Source organism: Danio rerio, chromosome 9 (assembly GCF_052040795.2).
Source record: "Danio rerio strain M-AB ecotype USA chromosome 9, GRCz13ab, whole genome shotgun sequence".
In the NCBI taxonomy this organism is placed as follows: domain Eukaryota; kingdom Metazoa; phylum Chordata; class Actinopteri; order Cypriniformes; family Danionidae; genus Danio; species Danio rerio.
In genome coordinates, this window is record NC_141029.1 from 52,993,489 (window position 1) to 53,015,817 (window position 22,329).

Here is a 22,329-nt window from a genome sequence, read left to right on the forward strand (position 1 = left end):
GCAAAAGCTACAGGGCGATATGACCAGTTCCTTTTAGTGCTTACTGGCTGACCGCTTACCTCCGTGTGGAGGGCTTTCCCGCCTTAACCAGTTTGTCCAGTTAGCTCGCCGTGTACATTGGTGGACTTGAGACGCAGAGAGTAGTTGACCAAAACGACTGGGTTCAAGTCCGGGCAAGAGCGGTTCCAGAAATCAGGTAAGACACAAACAAAATCCAAAAAGTATAATGAACAAGTGAACAACAGGATGAGAATGTGGTAAAATCCAACTACGTAAAAATGAGACGAGGGGTTTTCTTTTTCTGGATGGCTTTGTAAACTGTCGTCTGGGTTAAGGGAAGTAAATGGGTGGGCGGGTCACTCTGTAAAGTTGGTTGGGTTTAGGAAAGGAGGAGGGTGGATCGGTCAATTGGCCGGTCGCCCAGTCAATCATTCAATAAGTCAACAGCGGCCTCTGGTGGGTTCACGCGAACAGAACAGCGCAGGTGTGAACGACACTCGTGAGAAGTGTTTGAGATGCGAAAAAGCTCACACAGTGGCGAAACAAAAACTGCAAAAATACGTACCTCCCCGGATGTATTTTGCGGTCTCCAGAAACGTCCACAGGACTACGTTTTCAGAATGAGCCTGGGTTGGAATTTTGTAGGCAGAGGTTTGTATGGCTGCATTACGTCTTTAAAACTAACGCTATGAGGCAGTATGATGTTGCCGACAGCTGTTTCTTTTTACACTACCTCCATGTTAACGACTTTTCCACTGTTACCAGCTTTTGAAAACCCTATTGGTTGGGTTTATGGATGGGGTTGGGCGCTGGTCAATCGGTGCTTTTGAAAACACTATTGGTTGGGTTTAGGGAAAAGGGTGGGCGCTGGTCAATCGGTGCTTTTGAGAATATGTCAATCGGTCACTCAGTCAGTCAGTCCACAGCGGTCTCTGCTGGATTTTGTCTTACAATGTAGATTGACAACCGGATATGTACCCCTTGATACACTTCTGGAGAGCAAGAAATAGGTCCCAGGAGCTACGTTTTTTTTTTTGCAGTTTTTCTTTGCGCAAATTCACCAAAGGCTGCTGTGTACGCTTCTTCAGGTCTCTTTTTCTTGCATAAGCCATTGGTGCCGGCTTTTCTTGCGTAAATCCACCAAAGGCTGCTGTCGACTGACCAACCAATACCCCTACCCACACCCTTCCCTAAACCCAACCGATAGTGTTTTCAAAAGCACCGATTAAACAGTGCCCACCCTTCCCTAAAACAACCGATAGTGTTGTCAAAAGCAATCCAGAAAAAAGAAATGTCCTCGCTGCTGCCTGATTTTTACCACATTTTCAAATCTTACCATGTTCTTAGCCTGTTATTTACTTGTTTATTCTATTTTTTTTCCTTTTTGCCTTTATGTTTTTGTTTTTCCAGCTTTCTAAAACCTTTCTTCGCCAGACATGAACTCCATCATCGCCATTGACTCCACTCTGCATCTCAAATCCTCCGACATACTTGGCGAGCAACTGGGCATCCTGGTAACAGTGGAAAAGCCATCCACATGGAGGTAAGGGGTCAGCAGGTAGCGCGAAAAGAAACAGAAGCCATCAGCAGCGTCATACCACCCTGTTACATGCGTTTTAAAGGTAAAATGTAGCCATATGTACCTCTGGCTACATAATTAGCAATCTCCAGAAATGTTTATGGGGCTACGTATTCACAATGAGCCTGTGTTATCTATTGCATAATAGCTCCATTGTGTTGTACCAAATACCAGGGAAGTCTAATAAGCAGTTATTATTACATAATAACATGCACACACACAAATGTTATGCCTTTAAATTGTGTGAATGCAATTAAGTGATGACTTAACAGAGCAATACCACTGGCAAAATAAGCATCTGGCATATGTTTACATGCATTACACTGTAACTTTTGTCAAAAAGGCTGCAATTCATTCAGTCGGCAGAATCAGTCAGGTTACGCTTGGTGGCCCAAAGTTAACTCTCTACACTTTCTCTCACTTTGTGTTTCTGCAAGTGAAAGCTCTATCCATGGTGCTGATTTGAGTTATAAACCATGTCTTTTACTAGCCGGAGTGAGGCAGGTTTGACCTTCAGGTTAACAAACATGGTCTGCTCCGGCCCTTGCATTGTAATGGCCCAATGTCCCGTCTGCACAATCCAAACGTCGGCACCTTTGCTAATTGCCGGCGCTGGACACGTGTCATTTGTGGTCTGTTCACTTCTGCCCTTAACGAGAGGTTTGGGCCTCTGTGTCCAAAAAAAACAGCAGTAATGGGGATTGTGGACAGACCAGCATCCAGAAACTGCATTAATTGGCACGAGTGTTTCCTGCTCAAAACTGGCTGGAATTGTTCTGGAAACTTTGCGAACACTCCTGAAAGGCGTCTTTTATCGGCTCAGACAGATGTTTTTATTAGATCGTTTGTTCTGCCACCAGGAATCAAGTTTACCTTCACTTCAGCTGGAGGAGGATGAAGGCAGGTTTTTGTCTCTTGTCAGTTCTTCTTCATATCACTTCTCTCTTTATTTCTCTGTAGGAACTGATGAAAATACACACATGAGTAAATCTCACAAAAAAAATCACATTGCAAAATAAACCTGGGTTACTTGGTATTTTAGGAGCAACTGTGTAATGCAATTAAAGACTTATTTCCTTAAAGAAATAAGTTTTATTTACACGTTCGCCTAAATTCTAATAGCATTAACAAATCATTTACAGATATCTGTCAACATAAAATATTGCAGTTTTCTTTCTCTTTCTCTCTAAAAATAAATATTTGCATGTTAATAATCTGCATACATTACTTACTTTCATATGCATTTATTCTTAATACATACTGTACACTCACCGCCACTTTATTGGGTACATCAACTCGCTCTTTAAGATCTCAAAACTCAGGGCTTCTGTTAGTACCTAGAATAGCAAAATCGAGTAAAGGAGGTCGAGCCTTCTCTTTAATGGCTCCTACACTCTGGAATAGCCTTTCTGATAACGTCCGAGGCTCAGACACACTCTACCAGTTCAAAACTAGATTAAAGACCTATCTGTTTAGTAAAGCATACACTCAATGCATCACCTAGCGGGTTCCACACAGGCTTCTGCATCTTGCTTATATACACTATAAACAGCAGCTACGCTAATTATTTTCTTTATTCTGTATTTTCACCTGGGGATACTCATCCCGAGGTCCTCAGATTATGCAGAGTCACTGATTGGATCCAAGACCAGTGACGAGATGATCCCAAGGTTTCCCTATCCGGGACCAGGCCATCTCCTGAGCTGCTGCTGCGCTGATAGTCATGGGGAGTAGAGAACATGAGTCTGATTCCAGCGACGCTCCAGGGACAGACGAGTCTTCGTTGAGGCCATCTTCCAGCCTCCACCACGGTGACTAAAGCTCTGTACAAGACTTTTGGCCAGCGGAGAAATTAAAATGGTCGTGCCCAACTGAGTCTGGTTCTCTCAAGGTTTTTTTTCTTCACTCCTATCAGGTGAAGTTTTTTTTTCCCTCTCCGCTGTCGCCACTGCCTCGCATGGTTCAGGATTGGTAGAGCTACGCATTGATGAACTTGCTCTTTAGTGTTTGGACTCTCAGTAATGATTTCAAATCACACTGAACTGAGCTAAACTGAACTGAACTTAAACACTAAAAACTGAACTACACTGTTCCAGTTACTATGACCATTTATGTGAAGCTGCTTTGACACAATCTACATTGTAAAAGCGCTATACAAATAAAGCTGAATTGAATTGAATCTTACTAGCACCTGGTTGGACCCCCTTTTGCCTTCAAAACTTCCTTTATCCTTCATGGCATAGATTCAACAAGCTACTGGAAATATTCCTCAGAGATTTTGGTCCATATTGATATGATAGCATCATGCGATTGCCGCAGATTTGTTGGCTGCACTTCCATGATGTGAATCTTCCATTCCATCCCAAGGGTGCTCTATTAGATTTAGAGCTGGTGACTATGGAGGCCACTTGAGTACAGTAAACTCATTGTCATGTTCAAGAAACCAGTCTAAGATGTTTTGTTCTTTATGACATGGTGGGTTCTGGCTGGAAGTAAGTCAGAAGATGGGTACACTGTGGTCATAAAGGGATGGACATGGTCAGCAACAATACTCAGGTAAACTGTGGCGTTGAAATGATGTTCAATTGGTACTAATAGACCAAAAGTGGCATTTGTGCACACAGAACTGCCGCTCACTGGATATTTTCTCTTTTTCAGACCATTCTCTGTAAACCCTAGAGATGGCTGTGCATTAAAATCCCAGTAGATCAGCAGTTTCTGAAATACTCAGACCAGCCCGTCTGGCACCAACAACCATGCCACGTTCAAAGTCATTAAAATCACCTTTTTTCCCCATTCTGATGCTCGGTTTGTACTGCAGCAGATCGCCTTGACTATGTCTACGTACCTAAACACATTGAGTTGCTGCCATGTGATTGGCTGATTAAAAATTTGCGTTAATAAGCAGTTGGACAAGTATACCTAATAAAGCTGTCACCCCGGAGGGGCTCGGAGTAGAGCTGCTGTTCCTCCACATCGAGAGAAGTCAGCTGAGGTGGCTGGGGCATCTGTTTCGGATGCTTCCTGGATGCCTACCTAGGGAGGTTTTCCAGCCATGTCCCACCAGGAGGAGACCTAGGAAAAGACCCAGGACATGCTGGAGGAATTAGGTCTCTCTGGCCTGGGAACACCTCAGGATCCCCCGGAGGAGCTGGAGGAAGTGTCTGGTGAGGGGGATTAAAAAGGAATGAATGAATGAACTATTTATATAAATATTTATATATTTCTTATTGTTATCAAGGAAACAGGAAAACCCTTTTGTTGAAACTTTTTTTTTAGGATTATTTGATAAATAGGAAATTCAAATGAAGAGTAATTACAGTTTATAAATCGAAAATAATTTTTAACATTATAAAAGTCTTAACAATTTAATGAATTCTTACTAATAAAAACTGAAAGAAAATAAAAAACATCAATAAGTAATCATCATAATAATAATGTGACATGGCAATGCAATTTTACTGCAAAATTCTATAAATCTTGTGATAAGAAAAATGCAATACAAAAGCATCTGGATTAAACCAAAGCTGCTCTGAAAGCCAGCAATGAAATTCCTCCAGCACAAACCCCGATTCTCCAGCACGGAAATCAAACACCTGACAGGTGAAATGAAGTTCTTTCATCGCCGGGCTGTATATGAAATCCATTTATTTGTGGCTTTCTGTATAAAGTCACCGCAGACCACACAGTGGGTCAACCCTTTGCGACATCTTCATTTGTCCTGAACATCTTTTCACAGTCTGCTATTAGAAAACATACACCGCTGTGCAGCCTGCATTTACTGTATGCCGGTGTGCGAGAAAATCAACAAACGCAACAAACATCAAAGAGCATATGCTAGAGAAATCATCACATAATAACTACAGATAATATTTCTATGCATTTTTTTCCATATCCTTGGGTTTTTGCTGTAGAATCTGATCCTGGTGTGACATATGTTCATATTCAGTAATTCAATAAGTTATAAGGATAAAGCTCAATATATTCAATAAGGATAAAGCTCATGAGGTTGTTATCGCACAAAATGAACCATGACAGGTTTATCTGCAGCCCAAAGTGAAGTTGTAAAAGATTAAAGGGCTTTATTCTTGCTGACAGAAACAAAAACAGCTGATGGAGTATACACTAACCTGCGCAATATTCAGTCACAAGATGAAGCCAAAGAGTTAAAAACTCAAAGCTGACAGAAATGAAAACAGCTGATGGAGTATAGTAAATATACAAAGATGTGTGAATAAAGCAGCGTTTCCATCCAACAAGTCAAAAAGAACAAAATCGTCACTTCCTGATTAATTGGCGCCAAATATCAACAGTATTATTTGCAGATAATAATATTTGCAGAATTTGCTGCGTTAGGATAAGCTACTTATATATTTTCCTTATTTAATGAATGACTTGCGCCTCAGAAGACAGTATGCTAACACGCAATAAATGTATGGTGGTGTTTAAAGGCATGAGACACGGAGCACATGCACTATTGCCAGTTCTGAAGGTAATAAATAATATAATAACATTAATACTGAAATGGTTAGGGCATTTTAGAATGACCAAAACAACATATCAGATGTTTTACAATGTACTCAGCCTGCTGGTTTGTCAATTCACAAGCATTTTTTATCATCACATGATCTCGTACAACAAAATCACATGGTTTTTATTTGCACATACTGGAATTGGTTCGGTAAAAGTGTTTCCAACGTAGTTTATGTGAATCTTTTCTCACCAAATAAAACAACCCGAGCTCATTCTGGAAACGTAGCCCTGCGGACGTTTCTGGAGAGCGCGATTTACGTGGCCGGAGGTACGTAAAGGCCGGGTTTATTTTTTTTCGAGCGAACGCTGCAGGGCGGTGTGGCGCCGCTCCGCCCCTCCTCTTCGCGCTCGCCGGCCGACGGCTCGCCTCCGAGTGGAGGGCTTTCCCGATGCAATCAGTTTGTCCGCTTAGCTCACAGCGTTGCGTCGGCGGAGCGGAGGCCCCGGAGGAGGAGGAGGAGCCGGCCGCGGTGGACGACGACCGGGATCGACTCCGGGGAACAGCAGGTTCCGGAAATCAGGTAAGACGAAAAACGGAATCCGAAAAATAAGGGCGAGAAAGCGACGGGATCCGAAAACGCGGTCGAAATCGAAGACGAGGGCTTTTGCTTTTTTTTTTTTCTGGACGGCTTTTGCGAACCGTCGCTCGGGTTTAGGGAAGGAGGACAAAGAGGAGGGCGGCCGAGTTGCGCGGCTTTTCGCGCGAGAACGGCGCGTGCTCACGAGAGGCGCCCGAGACGCGAAAAAGCGCGCACAGCAGCCTGATCCGCAAAAACAAAAAACGCTCAAATACGTACCTCCCGGGACGTAAATCGCGGTCCGCAGAAACGTTCGCGGGGCTACGTTTCCACAATGAGCCCGGGTTGAAATAAAAAGTTTATCCTGCTCAGTTATGTGCATATGTTTTATACTTTTCAAAACTGATGCGCATCTTGATGTTTCCATCAATCTATTTTTTTATGCGAACAATAATAGGTGGATGGAAACATATGTGCTAATATGTGGAGCTTTCTGGATTCTTAAGTGCGTCGCACACCGAATGCACCACTCAGCGCCGCGACAGCTCGTACATGACAGTTGAAGGTATCACACGCCAGACACGCACATTTGCGTGTTATTTAAAATGAAAGTATGGAGATGGCGCTCTGTGGCGCGGCAGAAATATGAACAGTGTCCTAAGACATGGCTGGGCGCTGGCCGACTTGCTGCTCCAGTGTGTGTACACTGATAGAACCCCATGTTAAGAATTCTAAAATGCATGTTGCTGCATGGCGTAATGCGGCTTGTCGCTAAGGGGCACTTCTGGTGTGTGTCCTCCTCTAGAAGCTATGGAAATTTCAAATTGCCTCCAAAAGTCCAAAGACATGCGCTATAGGTGAATTGGGTAAGCTAAATTGTCCGTAGTGTATGTATGTGAATGGGAGTGTATGGGTGTTTCCCAGTGGTGGGTTGCGGCTGGAAGGTCATCTGCAGCATAAAACATATGCTGGATAAGTTGGCGGTTCATTCCACTGTGGCGAATCCAGATTAATAAAGGGACTAAGCCGAAAAGAAAATGAATGAATATATATATATAGTCATGGTCAGCCGGCTCTGCTGTAAATCAAGCTCAATGTTCCTTCAGAGCCATTTGATAGGCATAATATTCTCTGCCGGACGGATTCCTGGAGTCCATCTCGGCCAGTGAAACAGTAATTATGGCGTGTGGATCCAGCACAAACAGAAAAAGGTCTGTTCCCTCTGCCTTATTGGACAAATTTGCTCATATTGCCTTAAATAAATGAGCAAATCAATTCAGTGACTGGCTCTGGACTGGAGCAGGGCAGTGTATGCGCGCGCACACACATGCGCACACACACAGCACTGTTATTAGCACTTTGGAAGCGCTGAAAGTTCATGAGCACAGCCAGCTAACATTAATCAACCTACTGCAGAGACTGAGGGAGAGACAGAGGAGATCAGTGTGTGTGTGTGCGTCTGAAAGCAGATTAAATGGCAGGTGTGCATCAAGGTTGTGTACTATTTACAAATCAATTGTTTGAAAGCATCATGAAATCCTAATGAACAAAATAATAGCAATTATTTGCAGTGCTTATTTTCAATTATTTATATGCACACATTTTGTTTTTGAATTCACGTGTGCAAGTAATCTTCAATAAAATTTACTTTTACATCTTCAATTACATCTCTTCTCTGATTGGCAGTATGCTGGCTTGAGGGCGGGGCCTATTTGCAGCTCACATAAAATTCACCAAATGCAAACCTCAAACAGCCAGTCAGTTTCCCAATGCCAAAAACAAGTCATGCTATACATTAGTTCTTTTCAAGAAGACATTTTACCTGGATTTACAACACAATGTCGGAAAAAAAGGCAGCTTTTGAATTTGTCCACTAGTATTTGATACTAGTATTCAAATAAATTGAATTAAATTCTTCTTTAAAGGGTTACGAAACACCAAAACACATTTTTTGAGCTGTTGACAGTCGTATATGTGTCCCACACTGCTAAAAACACTATTAGGACACCTATATTTCACTAAAAAGTGTAAATTGGTTGTTTTTGCGTTATTTCAAGCAAATTCGTACTTCCTGTTTGAAACGAATTTTTGAAGCTGCGTCACGGTCATGACATAATAGCGTGTATTCCAGCGTGCAGACTGGACGTCTGTGCCAGAGTGAGTCTTATTACGTCTTACAGTGTGTTGCATTAATGCATGAGTAAGGCTTGGTTCAAACCAATCAGCACGCTCTATTGAGCAACTTCATTAATATTCATTAGTGTCACCGTCTTTACACCACAGAGACGCCACGTTGTGTTGGCAAAACAAGCGTGAAGTGTTGCTTTTACAGTTTGCTGCCATTAAGTTTCGTTTTCATTTTCTCTCTGTGAGAGCTCATCTGGATCACGTGTGACAGTGTACGCGACGCTCGACAACAATAATTTACGCGTCTAAGGGGGATTATTGTTAACCTGAGAGCTGTTCTCATCTGCAAACGCTGAAATCCGGATTCCGGATGTAGTCTTCTCTTCATAAAGACGCGGCTCTAGTTGCTGGTGATTGTCCTGTCTCTACAGATTTGGTAAGTGAGCGACCAGTGCTCTTTGTATATTCAGTTTGTTCGTATCGAATTAAGTTAACCATTGCATTGAGTGCAAACATGTTAGCACCGCATTTTGTGACCGGAATAACACACGCGGCTTTCGGACGCTACCTGCCGTGTGCATCTAAGTTTCCGGGAAATGCGGAGTTTTTTTTCTGTCATTCGCCGTGCGCTATCAAACATTGCATGAAAAATACACGCTCAGAGCAGATCCTCGAATCAAATATCTCGTTTGTCGCGAGGGGCATGAATGAATTCCCTGAATGAAAGAGCCAAACTGCAGTTAAAGTCCAACATTTAATAATTTGGCAAAAAATTCGACTACAGATGTCCATGTAGGTTAAACACCATCCCTTTCTCCTGTGTATTTTGACTGAAACTCGCGCATGCCCAAATAGACACTCCCACACCCTCCCACTTTAGTTCCTCCGACACTCCCCCCTAAACAGAGCTGGACACCCCCACTTTTCTGACTTTTTCCAAAGTAGAGGTGTGAAAACACCCTGCTGAAACAAGGGGGTTTCATGGCCCTTTAAGAGCCTCTATTATGGGTTTTTGAAAATAAGCTTCCATGTAGAGTGTAACACAGCTCTAAAGGAATGAAAACATCCAGCTGAGGTTTAAATCTAAAATACAGTACATATTCAAATATGTACTTACAGTTTCGTTAAAATGTGCACGTGCTTTCCCTCCACACACTAGCGGTGGTGCGAGAGATCACGGGACTGATCATGACGCAAAGATGACGATCACTGACAGAGATTCGGCTGCAAGCAGGGCCAGAGCAAACTGAACTGGTGATCTAGGCAAAAGAGGATCATGCCGCCCTCAAACCAAAAGTGAAAACGAGAGATGGTGTTGTGATTGCGCGGACGACTTTGAGAACCAGGGCGGTGGGGGATTTTATCGCGGATGAAAGTGAGGAGATGTCTCCGACGCCTGTCTCTATTCTGCCACCCTAGGTGGCCTCCTGGGTTGCCTCTATGGAAGTGCCAGGCCTGGCTGCGGGGAATAAAGGGTTAAAGTTTATTTTCACAACAACACATTATAGCCAACCTAGTGCGGTGTTTGTTCCTGTCATTTTTCAGATTTTTGATTCAATAACCTACACTACAACGTGGGATTTGCCAGCAATTTGCTATTGAAGAAGCAGCAGAGACTATGGGACTTTGTCATTCTTTGACCATGATTGTAAGTAACTACAGTTCATATGGACCAGTTTCTTCTTCCTCTGGATCATAACACGTAAGTCTCAATAAAATTGTTGCATCTTTTTGTTTAGTTTGCAAAATATGTGTTTAATTGTTTTGTAACTTGTAATTGCTCAGCATGGCTTGTAATTACATATCTATTATAGATCAGTGCTTGTACTGTATCTCTCAGGTTAAATCAATATGGGGCTGTTTACATATCGCTTCCAAGACCACCTTTTTTAGTTTGAGTCAAAGCAGCTTCACATAGAAAATTCTAGTGAATTGATTCAGTTCAGTGTGGTTTAATAATCACTGCTGAGAGTTCAAACATTAAAGAGCAAATCCATTAATGCCCAGCTCTACAAGTCCCGAATCATGCAAGCCAGTGGCGACAACGGTGAGGAACAAACTTCACCAATTGGCGAAAGTACAGAAATAAAAAAACCTCGAGAGAAACTAGGCTCAGTTGGGCATGACAATTTCTCCAATGGCCAAACGTCTTGTGTGGAGCTTCAGTCTAAGCGCCGGAGGCTGGAGGACGCTGGACGTCAGCGACTAGTCTGTCCCTGGAGTCTTACAGGAATTAGTCTCATGCTCTCTACTCCTCCATGACCACCACAGCAGCTGCTCAGGATACGGCCTGGTCCAGGATTATGGAAACTTAAAGGGAAATTTAAAGGCTTAAATTATGTTAATTAGGCATGTTAGGTTCATTAGACAAGTCATTGGACACCAGCGTTTTATTTTGTAGCCAATTGGGGGGGACAATAAAAAAATGTTAATAATATTAATTTATATATACCAGACCCTCCAGGATTTTGTGATTCTGTGAATCACTAATAAAGCAAATGGAGTTTGCTTTTTTTAACATTTCAGATATTCATTTCAATCAGAATTTCAACTATATATATAAATATATATATATATATATATATATATATATATATATATATATATATATATATATATATATATATATATATATATATGTATATATATAATACCCCCTCCCCGTATACTTTTTAAAAATATTTTTCAAATGATGTTTAACACAGCAAGTAAATTTTCACAGTATGTCTGATAATATTTTTTTCGTATGGGGAAAGTCTTATTTGCTTTATTTAGACTAGAATAAAAATTTTTTAAAACTTTTTAAACACCATTTTAAGGTCAAAATTATTAGCCTGTTTAGGCTAATTATTAGCTGTTTAAACAATATCTTGACCTTTAAATGTCATTTTAAGCGGTCCTGAAAAATATCTAATAAAATATTATTTACTGTCATCATGGCAAAGATAAAATAAATCAGTTATTAGAAATGAGTTATCAAAACAATTATGTTTAGAAATGAGCTGAAAAAAATCTCTCTGTTAAACAGAAATTGGGGGGGGGAAAGTCATATCAGCACTTGTACAGCCTACTCACCCTTGTGTATTACTCCACCCGCACGAGTGGCAAGCAAAAGACTACAGTTTGACAAATATTGCAGCTGTTGGACAACAGAATGTATTTTTGAGGCTTCTTTAGGAAACTATGCAGTTTATTCATAATAGTGCCTTTTTTAAATATTCATAATTTCGGCATTGGCTGCCATCAGCTTGCCATTTTGAGCAGAGCAAAGACAGTTGATGTTCAGTTACAAGATGGCAACAAAAACAGCATAATCCAGGACTGAGTTTGGACACCCCTGTCGTGACACCACGTCAGCTGCAGATGTGTATGAACGGCGGAAGAAAGTAGTTCCTCTTACAAAAGGGTTTTTAGACTTTGATTTACTTTTTTATATACACAATTATGCCATCAAATTGTTGTATAAATTAGTGATTCTCAACTGATTTGGCCACGGGACCCACATTTTTACATGGTCATCAAGCCGCGACCAAAATTTTTAGGAACTATAATATAGTTTTAGGAATTTTAATTAATTTGTATTTATTTGTTAACATACACAAGTAGTGACAGATAAATCATAAGAAAATCACCAAGACTTGCAAACAAACAATATTTTACTGCTGTCATTTAACAAAATGGATCAAATTATAGAAATATTACAAAGTAAAAACGTCAAATACTGTAAACAGTGGTTAGGGTAAGGAAAAGTTAAGTTACAATTAACTAAACTGAACTGATAATAAAACTTTAACGCTGATCCGGTTGAACAAAACAAACCAGCAATCTAAAGTAAAATGACTATTTTTATAATAATCACTAGGTTTTTAGCTCTACTGCTATTGTGTGGGCTTTATTTGGCCTTTGCTACACGGTGAGCACAGTAAGATGGGCGGAGTGCCTGTACTTGTTTTGAACATGAAGATGTTAGCCACTTTTGTGATACCCTCAGCTCTTGGAGTCGTCTTTGAAAACAGTCCACAGGTTTGGCCTTGCAACTAGGATGTTTGGTTTCTAAATGTCGTTTTAATTTAGAATGTTTCGTGCTCTCTTGTGAGAGCACCACACTACATATGACAAACTTGAGGTTTTAAGCCTTTTTTGTCGTCGATATATTTAAATCCACACTTTACGTATTCGGGGTTGTACTTACGCTAAAATTTCACATGTCAAACGTTACGGTTGTCGAACGCGCATTTCAAAATAAAAGTCCAATATAAGCAAAATAAGTTAAAGATTAAACTTTTGATCACACTCCGCGACCGACTGAAAATGTTCCCGCGACCCAAAAGTGGTTTAAGGTTTTAAGCCTTTTTTGTCGTCGATATATGTAAATCCACACTTTACATATTCGGGGTTGTACTTACGCTAAAATTTCACATGTCAAACGTTACGGTTGTCGAACGCGCATTTCAAAATAAAAGTCCAATATAAGCAAAATAAGTTAAAGATTAAACTTTTGATCACACTCTACGACCCACTGAAAAGGTTCCCGCGACCCAAAAGTGGTTTAAGGTTTTAAGCCTTTTTTGTCGTCGATATATGTAAATCCACACTTTACATATTCAGGGTTGTACTTACGCTGAAATTTCACATGTCAAACGTTATGGTTGTCGAACGCGCATTTCAAAATAAAAGTCCAATATAAGCAAAATAAGTTAAAAATTAAACTTTTGATCACACTCCGCGACCGACTGAAAATGTTCCCGCGACCCAAAAGTGGTTTAAGGTTTTAAGCCTTTTTTGTCGTCGATATATGTAAATCCACACTTTACATATTCGGGGTTGTACTTACGCTAAAATTTCACATGTCAAACGTTATGGTTGTCGAATGCGCATTTCAAAATAAAAGTCCAATATAAGCAAAATAAGTTAAAAATTAAACTTTTGATCACACTCCGCAAACCACTGAAAATGTTCCTGCGACCCACTGTTGGGTCATGACCCACCAGTTGAGAAACACTGGTATAAACGCAATATCACACTAATGGCAGTGCAATATGGCTGTTTATCATCACTGGTGGGACACCAAGGAGCTCAATCTGCAGCCTTCAGCCAACGCACGCCTCCCACCAGTATGTATATATGTAGTATTATTTCTGTGATTCAAAGATGAATGCTCAGTCATCATCATTTAGTGTCAGAAACAATTCTAATATGACAATTTGATGCTTAAAAAATAGCTGCTTTGTATTTTTTGTGTGAAAAAAAAAGCTTTTATATGAAATATTTGAATATTTGAAACATTCTAAATGTCTTTCTTGTCATGTTGAATCATTTTCATGCATCATTGCATAATAAAAGTTTTCGAAAACAAACATTTATTTTTTTTAGCAAAATGACAACTTTCATGGCTGTTCTGACAGGTCTGTATATGCTAATCAGACACTGTAACCTAAATATAAGTGAATAGATATGCATAATTAGTCAAATTACGCATGTAATTATATGATTACTTGCAACAATGAACATGCACATTATGCAACTTCAGAAAATGTCTTTGAATCCCAATTTAGTGTAGCTCTATTCCTGTCATTTATAATTCACATCAAATCCACACTAAGCTGATTCTTCCATTCTCAGTCTGACCTTGTGTGTGTGCATGTGCCTGTCTGTGTGTGTGTGTACATGTTTTTGTGACATATTAGGAGAAAAATTTGTATAATGACATGGTTATAACACATTGCCGATGTCCCCATTTCTCAAAAGGCTTAAAAATTATACAGAATAAGTTTTATAAAGTAAAACTGCACACGTTTTCCTATGAGAGTTGGGTTTAGGGATAGGGTTGAACTGATACTAATACTCTTTGTACATGGAAACCTAAACCTGTGATGTCCCCACAATTCACAAAGACAAACCTGTGTGTGTCTCTGTGTATGTGCTTGTGTGTGTTTGTACAGTTCCTGGTGGTTTATACAGACAGAAGTTTGTATAATGACATGGGTATGACCTAGGTATTACAACAGGGATGTCAAACTCAATTCCTGAAGAGCCGCAGCCCTGCGAAGTTTAGGTCCAACTCTGCTCCAACACACTTACCTGTAGCTTTCAAACAAGCATGAATGACTCAATCAGTTTGATCAGTTGTGTTTAATTATGGTTGGAACTAAACTGTGCAGGTTTGAGGTGATTTAACCCAGGTTTCCTGTGAGTATTCAAGAAAATAAAATACATTACGTCTATGGAGAGTCCTCATAAATCACAAAAAAATAACCATTGAGTATGTGTTTTTGTACTGGTTTTGGTGGTTAACGCGGATAAAAATTTGTATAATGACATAGGTTTAACTTATGTATTACAACAACTGAGGTGATTTGACCCAGGTTTACTGTGAGGTTTCAAGAAAACAAAATATATAACGTCTATTGAGAGTCCTCATAAACCATGAAAAACAAACACTGAGTGTATGTGTGTGTTTTTACTGGTTTTGCTGATTTACAAGGACATAAATTTGTATAATGATATGGGTATGACCTAGGTATTGCAACATAGAGGTGGTTTATGAGGACATGTCTTGTATCTTCATAATTCAAAATGCATTAAAAAAGTGCACTTAATTCTGAAATCTAACATTTTTCTTAGGTTTCTTGTTTGGGTTTAGGGATAGAGCCTTATAATAAGAGGTTTTTACAGTATAAAATACTTTATGTCTATGGAGAGTCCTCATAAACCATAAAAACAACCACTGGGTGTGTTTGTGTACCAGATTTGGTGGTTAACACAGATAAAAATTGGTAAAATTACATGGGTATAAGCTATGTATTACAACATTGAGGTGATCTGACCCAGGTTTCCTGTGAGTACTTAAAGAAAATAAAATATATTACTTCTATGGAGAGTCCTCATAAACCATGAAAAACAACCACTGATTGTTTGTGTGTGCGTGTTTTTACTGGTTTTGCTGATTTACAAGGACAGAAATTGGTATAAATACATGGGTATGAGCTAGGTATTAGAACATTGAGGTGGTTTACGAGGACATGTCAAGCGTCCTCATAATTCAAAATGCATAAGAAAACACACCCTTCTGAAATGTAAAGTTTATGGCAGGTTTCCGGTGAGGGTTTAGGGATAGGGCCTTATAACAAGTGTTTTTCACAGTATGAATACAGTATGTCTATGAAAAGTCCTCATAAATCATAAAAAAAACCGCTGAGTGTGTGTTTGTACTGGTTTTGGTTGTTTGCAAAGACAGAAAACTTCTATACTGAAATGGGTATGAGCTACGAATTACAACATTGAGATGATTTACGAGAACATGTCTTGTATCCTCATAATTCAAAATGCATAAAAACACTTATACTTCTGAAATGTAAAGTTTTCTCCATGTTTCCTGCTAGGGTTTAGGGGTAGGGCCTTATAATAAGTGAGTTTTAAAGTACAAAATACATTATGACTATGAAGAGTCCTTATAAATCGGAAATAACTACCACAGAGTGTGCGTGTGAGTTTGTACTAGTTTTGATGGTTAAAATGGATAGAAAATGACATTGTGACATGGTATGAGCTAGGTATTACAAAATTGAGGTGGTTTACAAGCACATGTCTTGGGTCCTCATAATTCAAATGCGTAAAAAAAAATCATAATTCATGATGTCTTCTGAAATCCTAAGTTTTCCAAGGTATACTGTGCACGCACAATGATTTAATAAGTGGTTTTCACAGTATAAAATACATTACGCCTATGAGGAGTTCTCATAAATCATAAAAACAACCACTGAGTGTTTGTCTGTGTGTGTTTGTGTACTGGTTTTTCTGGTTTACGAGGACAGAAATGTGTGTAATGATTTGTATAAAACCTATAGGTATTCATTGAGGGGATTTATGAGGACATGTCTTTTGTAAAAAATAACCCAAGTGTGTGTTTGTGTGTGTACATGTATCTCTGTGTGTGAGGCAGATGGAAAGGCAGGTGTCACGTGAATTGTGTATGTGTCAGGAGCAGGAAAAAGACAGGACTGAAATAAAGGAGAGAAAGCGAATGGGGGAAGAAGAAAAAAAAGAGAGTGATGGAGCCCCAGGAGTGAGCTGTGGTTCGGCTCTCACCCTGCTCGCGGCCACGCTCATCTCAACACACATTATTTACCAGCACACAACCAATGAAGAGAGAGAGAGAGAGAGAGAGAGATTGTGATGGTCAAGCATTCATGTTTACTCACTGCTCTGGAAGATGGACTCCATCAGAAAAGCTCCTCGTCCAAATGGGCTCAAAGCTGCTCTCACCGTCAACTCATCTGATGGGAGCAGAAATGAGATAAGAACAATACATGTAAGAAAAAGAAAAAGGAGGAGGAAGGAAAATGAAGGAGTAAGGGTGAGATGATGAGATGAAAGGAAATAGGAGAAAGGAAGAGAAGAAAGGTGGAAAAATGAAAGAGCGAATGAGACGAAAAAAAGGAGAAATAAAGGTAAAGGACCCACTGCTTATGTAGTAGCCCATTATATTAATGAATGCCACAAACTAAGAGGTAAAGAGTGAACATACCTGTATTGTGTTTTATACAAAAATGTATGTATAGTTGAACATAATAAATCATTTCTAATAACTGATTTATTTTATCTTTTTCATGATGACAGTAAATAATATTTGACTGGATATTTTTCAAGACACTTCTATACAGCTTAAAGTGACATTTTAAGGCCTAACTAGGTTAATTTGGTTAACTAGGCAGGTTAGGGTAATTAGGCAAGTTATTGTATTATGATGGTTTGTTCTGTAGACTATCGAAAAACAAAATAAAAATAGGTTAAAGCGGCTAATAATTTTGACCTTAAAATGGTGTTTAAAAAATTAAAAACTGCTTTTATTCCAGCCGAAATAAAACAAAAAAGACTTGAGAAATAAGAAAAAATATTATCAGACATACTGTGAAAATTTCCTTGCTTTGTTAAACATTTGGCAAATATTAAAAAAAAAAAAAAAAATTCAAAGGGAGGCTAATAATTCTGACTTCAACTGTATATGCTTTATGTAAATGGGATAGTATGATCGCCTCACAGCAAGAAGGTGCCCCCCCCCCCCCACCGTTCCAAAGACATGTGGTATAGGTGAATTGGGTAAGCTAAATTCTATGATACTTTTCCCCCGCCTATGTACACTTTTCAAAATGTATTGTATAATGAGAATGTTTAATTATTGTTAATCATTTACCTTATTTTCATCACTGATGTACAATTTAGATGTATAAATTACACTGTAAATGCTGGGTTGTACACAACTCCTTCATGTTGTTCATTCATTCATTTTCTTTTTCGGCTTAGAATGAACCGCCAACTCATCCATCATGTGTTTTACGCACCAGATGCACTTTCAGCTCCAACCCATCACTGGGAAACATTCATACACACTCACTCACACACATACACTAGAGACAATTTAGCCTACCCAACTTACCTATACCACATGTCATTGGACTGTGGGGGAAACCGGAGCCCCCGGAGGAAACCCAAACAGGGAGAACATGCAAACTCCAAATAGAAACGCCAACTGACCCAGCCGAGGCTCGAACCAGTGACCTTCTTGCTGTGAGGCGACTTTGCTACCGACTGCGCCACCATGACGCCTCCATGTTGTCCCAACACAAATGAAATTAAGTTAATGGTTTTTAAAAATGTGAGTAGATTGTACATAAAACAATTAAGTTAAGAATTCTGCTGTTCATTAAGCAGCAAGAGTATTAGAATATCTTAATTGTGTAATTAAGGGTGCTTTCACACCTGTGAATCGATTCAGTTGTTCCGAAACAGAGATTACAAATGTTACATTGTTGCTCTTTGCTCTTGGAGCGGTTCGCTTTCACACTGCAAAGTTTCTAATCGGACCAAAAGAGCTAAAACAAGTCACGTGCGAGTAAACTCTCCTCACATTGGTCAGATTGTCAGGGTTTATTTGTCAGAGTCCCGCCCAGCTGCGCGATGTGTCTGAGAAGTTAGGAGAGATGCGTGGGGAGGGGTGAGAAGGGTGCGCGACGTAGCCTTTTTGAGGACCGGAAGGGAGATGCAAGATTACCGGGAGATCATCACTCGTTTGGGGGCATCCAGAGACTCGCAAAACTTCCCGCCATACTCATAATTCTCTTTTCATATAGCCTTATGCCTATTACATATCAATAAAACACAGTGATATAACCGCGCTCGGATCGTATCACTTTCTTACTGCAATTAATCCGTTTCAGAGTTCGTTTCAATCGAGCCGAGACCACCTCATTCAAGCGATCTCGGAGCGATTGATTTGGCGCGGATCCGAGAGCGATTGGTGGTTTCACATATGCCAAATGAACTGCTCTAACCGGGCAAATGAGACAGGTTCCGAAACAAAAGTGTAGGTGTGAAAGCACCCTAAATCTAATATGGTGTCATTTTTACTAACTACAATTTTCATCAAAGGTTACACGGCAGCTCAGTGGTATGCACTGTTGCCTCACAGCAAGAAGATCACTGGTTCGAGTCCTGGCTGGGCCATTTGGCATTTCTCTGTGGAGTTTGCATGTTCTCACCGTGTTGGTGTGGGTTTCCTCCGAGTGCTCCGGTTTCCCTCACAGTCTATGCGGTACAGGTGAACTGAACAAACTAAATTGTAGTGCATAAGTGGGTGTTAATGAGTGTCTATGGGGGTTTTCCAAAACTGGGTTGCAGCTGGAAGGGCATCCGCTGTGTAAAACATATGCCGAAATAGCTGGCAGTTCATTCCACTGTGGTGACCTCTGATAAATCAGAAACTAAGCTGAAGGAAAATGAATGAATAAATGAATATTTATCATGAAATTTTACACAATCAGTAACAGACAGCACTATCTATTAGGGGTGTCAAAATGAATTGTTTCTTCAGTGCACCATTATGCAGACCCGGGACAATTCAGTATCGGTTCAGTAATAATCATAACTGGTTATTATGTTCTGACGTCATTTATCTCATATGCGCTATGTCGTCGTAGCTTACTATGGCGAGGTAGGCGACCAAGAGTATTTACAATGCTCCAACTACACAGAAACTGCACAATTTCACTGTGTGTGTTTGCTGGATAGTCTTTCACTGACACTTACACCAGAAGCTTCTATTTCTCTGCGATTGAGAGAAAGTAAATTCCACTTCTCTCTCTCTCTCTCTCTCTCTCTCTCTTGCTCTCTCTCTCTTTCACTGTGGCCCTTTTGACCTGCTGTTGTGACTTCTTCTCTTCTTTTGGCTGTTACAGCGATACTTCTGGATAGAGGTCTGCATTCCTGACCAAATTTCTTGCGGCGCAGTATTAAATTTCCGAAAAAAAGCGCGGGAGCAGTCGGTAGCTCTGGTGGAATTTGAATGGGAGCAGGCAGTCTAATATTATCGCTCCTGAACGAGCAAGCATGCGTGTGTGTATGTGTGTGAATGAGAGAGAGCGTGATGCTGTGTATCGCTTGTTTGGTGCTGCCTATGTTTGTGTGTGGGTAAATGAGAAAGAGGGTAATGCTGTGTGTCGCTGTCGCTTGCTTGGTGTTGTGTGTCTATGCAACACCCCCCCCCCCCCCCCACCCCCACCCCACCTAAAAAAATATATGTAAAACTGTGTATGGCAAGCATCGTCAATGCACCGTGATATCAAATTGAACCGAATCGATGGCATGATAATCGTTTTTTTTTCTTTTCTTTTCTTTAATATTATTATTTGGTTTGTCAGTGTTTTGTTATGACAATCGCATCTGAACTAAACTGAAGTATTTTATCTGAATTGTGAATATAAGACATGTGAGAGGAGGACAGTAGTTTGTGTTTGTCAGTTAATCGTCTCGTGTTGGTCTCAAAGACACAGACTGATGGATGGACAGAGGCTGTTGAGAGGTAAAAGAGGGGAGGAAGGGGGAAAGAGAGAGAGAGAGAGAGAGAGAGAGAGAGAGAGAGAGAGCTAATGACCAGCTCTTATGCATCAGTGCTCGTACTAATGAGCTTCCAGGGAGAGAGAAAGAGCAGGAGCCTGAGGATGTGAAGGTCCAGCCGTCTCTCCCCCACTGCGCTCTCGGCCTCCTCACTCTGAGGGAAACCCCGACTCCAGCAGACACTAATGAGAGAGAGAGAGACAGGCAGACCCACAGACAGACAGACAGACAGGCTGGAAGATGAGCACCTTCAGTCTCTCTGCCTCCTCAATCTGGGGGAAACCCCAACTCCGGCAAATGCAACAGACAGACAGACAGATGGACAGACAGACAGATGACTGGATAGACAGACAGACAGACAGACAGACAAACAGAAAGACAGAAGGACAGTCATTTGGACAGACAGACAAACAGGAAGACAGAAAGACAGATATATGGACATACAGACAGAAAAACAGGAGGACAGATGGATGGATGGACGGACAGACAGACAGACAGACAGGCAGGCAGACAGACAAACAAACAGGAAGTCAGGTCAGACAGATGGACAGATGGACGGACAGACAGATACAGGCAGACTCACTGACAGACAGACAGAGGCAGACGGCCAGACAGACGAGAGGATAGAAGACAAACAAACACGAAGGCAGATGGACAGACAGACGGACGGATGGACAAATAAATGGAGGAACAGGCAGATTGATGGACGGACAGACAGATGAACAGACAGACAGATGGATGGATAGACAGACAGACTCACTGATGGACAAACAGACAGATGGACAGACTAACCGACAAATGGACAAACAGACGGCTAGATGGAATGACATAGATGGACAGACAAACAGGAAGACAGAAGGACAGACAGACAGACGGGAAGACAGATGGACAGATGGATGGACAGACAGACAAACAAACAGGAAGACAGATGGACAGACAGACAAACAGGAAGACAGACGGACGGACAAATGAAAGAACGGTTGAATAGACAGATAGATGGATAGATACACTGTATAAAAGGCACATACCTATTTTAAAAAAGTCAAATGTTAATGTGATGTTAAACTTTTAGGTAAGTTAGGATTATCACATTTCTTTCTGTTTTGCTGATTAGCAGAAAAATGAGAGACATTTTTCGAGAAATTATAACTTTTCTTGAAAGTCAAGTTTAGATAAAATAAGATGATTCTGCCTCTGGAAAAGTTTAGATGATGATGTCAAGGTTTTGGAAGTTTCTGATTGGCTAATTGACAACATCTGAGTTAATTGGAGGCACAACTGTAGAATAGTAATTAAGGAAAAACTCAAACACACTGCTTCCTGTTGTGACAACATGGGAAAATCAACAACAAAGCCAGATTACAATTTGCTAAATTACACTGGAAAAAAACAATAATTTTTGAAGACATGTGCTGTGGTCTGATTTAACTAAGACTGAACTGTTTGGCCATAATGACCAGTGTTACATTTGGAGGACAAAGGGGAAAGCTTACAAGCCTAGCAACACCATCCCAACTGTGAAGTATGGGGGCGGCAGCATCATGTTGTGGGGCTGTTTTGCTGCAGGAGGGACTGGTCCACTTCACAGCATAGATGGCATCATGAAGAAAGAACATTATGTAGAAATACTGAAGCAACATCTCCAGACATCAGCCAGGAAATTAAAACTTGGCCACAAAT

The 22,329-nt window shown here is 40.5% G+C and overlaps 2 protein-coding genes across 9 annotated transcripts in view; one reads left to right on the plus strand and one right to left on the minus strand.

Annotated features, from left to right (window-relative positions):
- ifih1 (interferon induced with helicase C domain 1) overlaps positions 1-22,329 on the plus strand; it is a 751,550-nt gene that overhangs the window by 402,824 nt on the left and 326,397 nt on the right. The gene's annotated exons all lie outside the window — the stretch shown is intronic.
- LOC147835437 (uncharacterized) overlaps positions 1-22,329 on the minus strand; it is a 152,947-nt gene that overhangs the window by 115,667 nt on the left and 14,951 nt on the right. For 4 of the 8 annotated variants that reach the window (XM_087268629.1, XM_087268627.1, XM_087268634.1 and 1 more), the window contains 4 exons: positions 20,713-20,831; positions 16,959-17,033; positions 4,502-4,743; positions 2,453-2,542 (listed from right to left, as the gene is read on the minus strand). The gene's annotated coding sequence lies outside the window, so the exon portion shown is untranslated. Of the gene's footprint in view, positions 1-2,452; positions 2,543-4,501; positions 4,744-16,958; positions 17,034-20,686; positions 21,967-22,329 lie in introns of those variants that run through there. The other 4 variants (XM_087268635.1, XM_087268633.1, XM_087268632.1 and 1 more) reach the window with 3 other exon arrangements.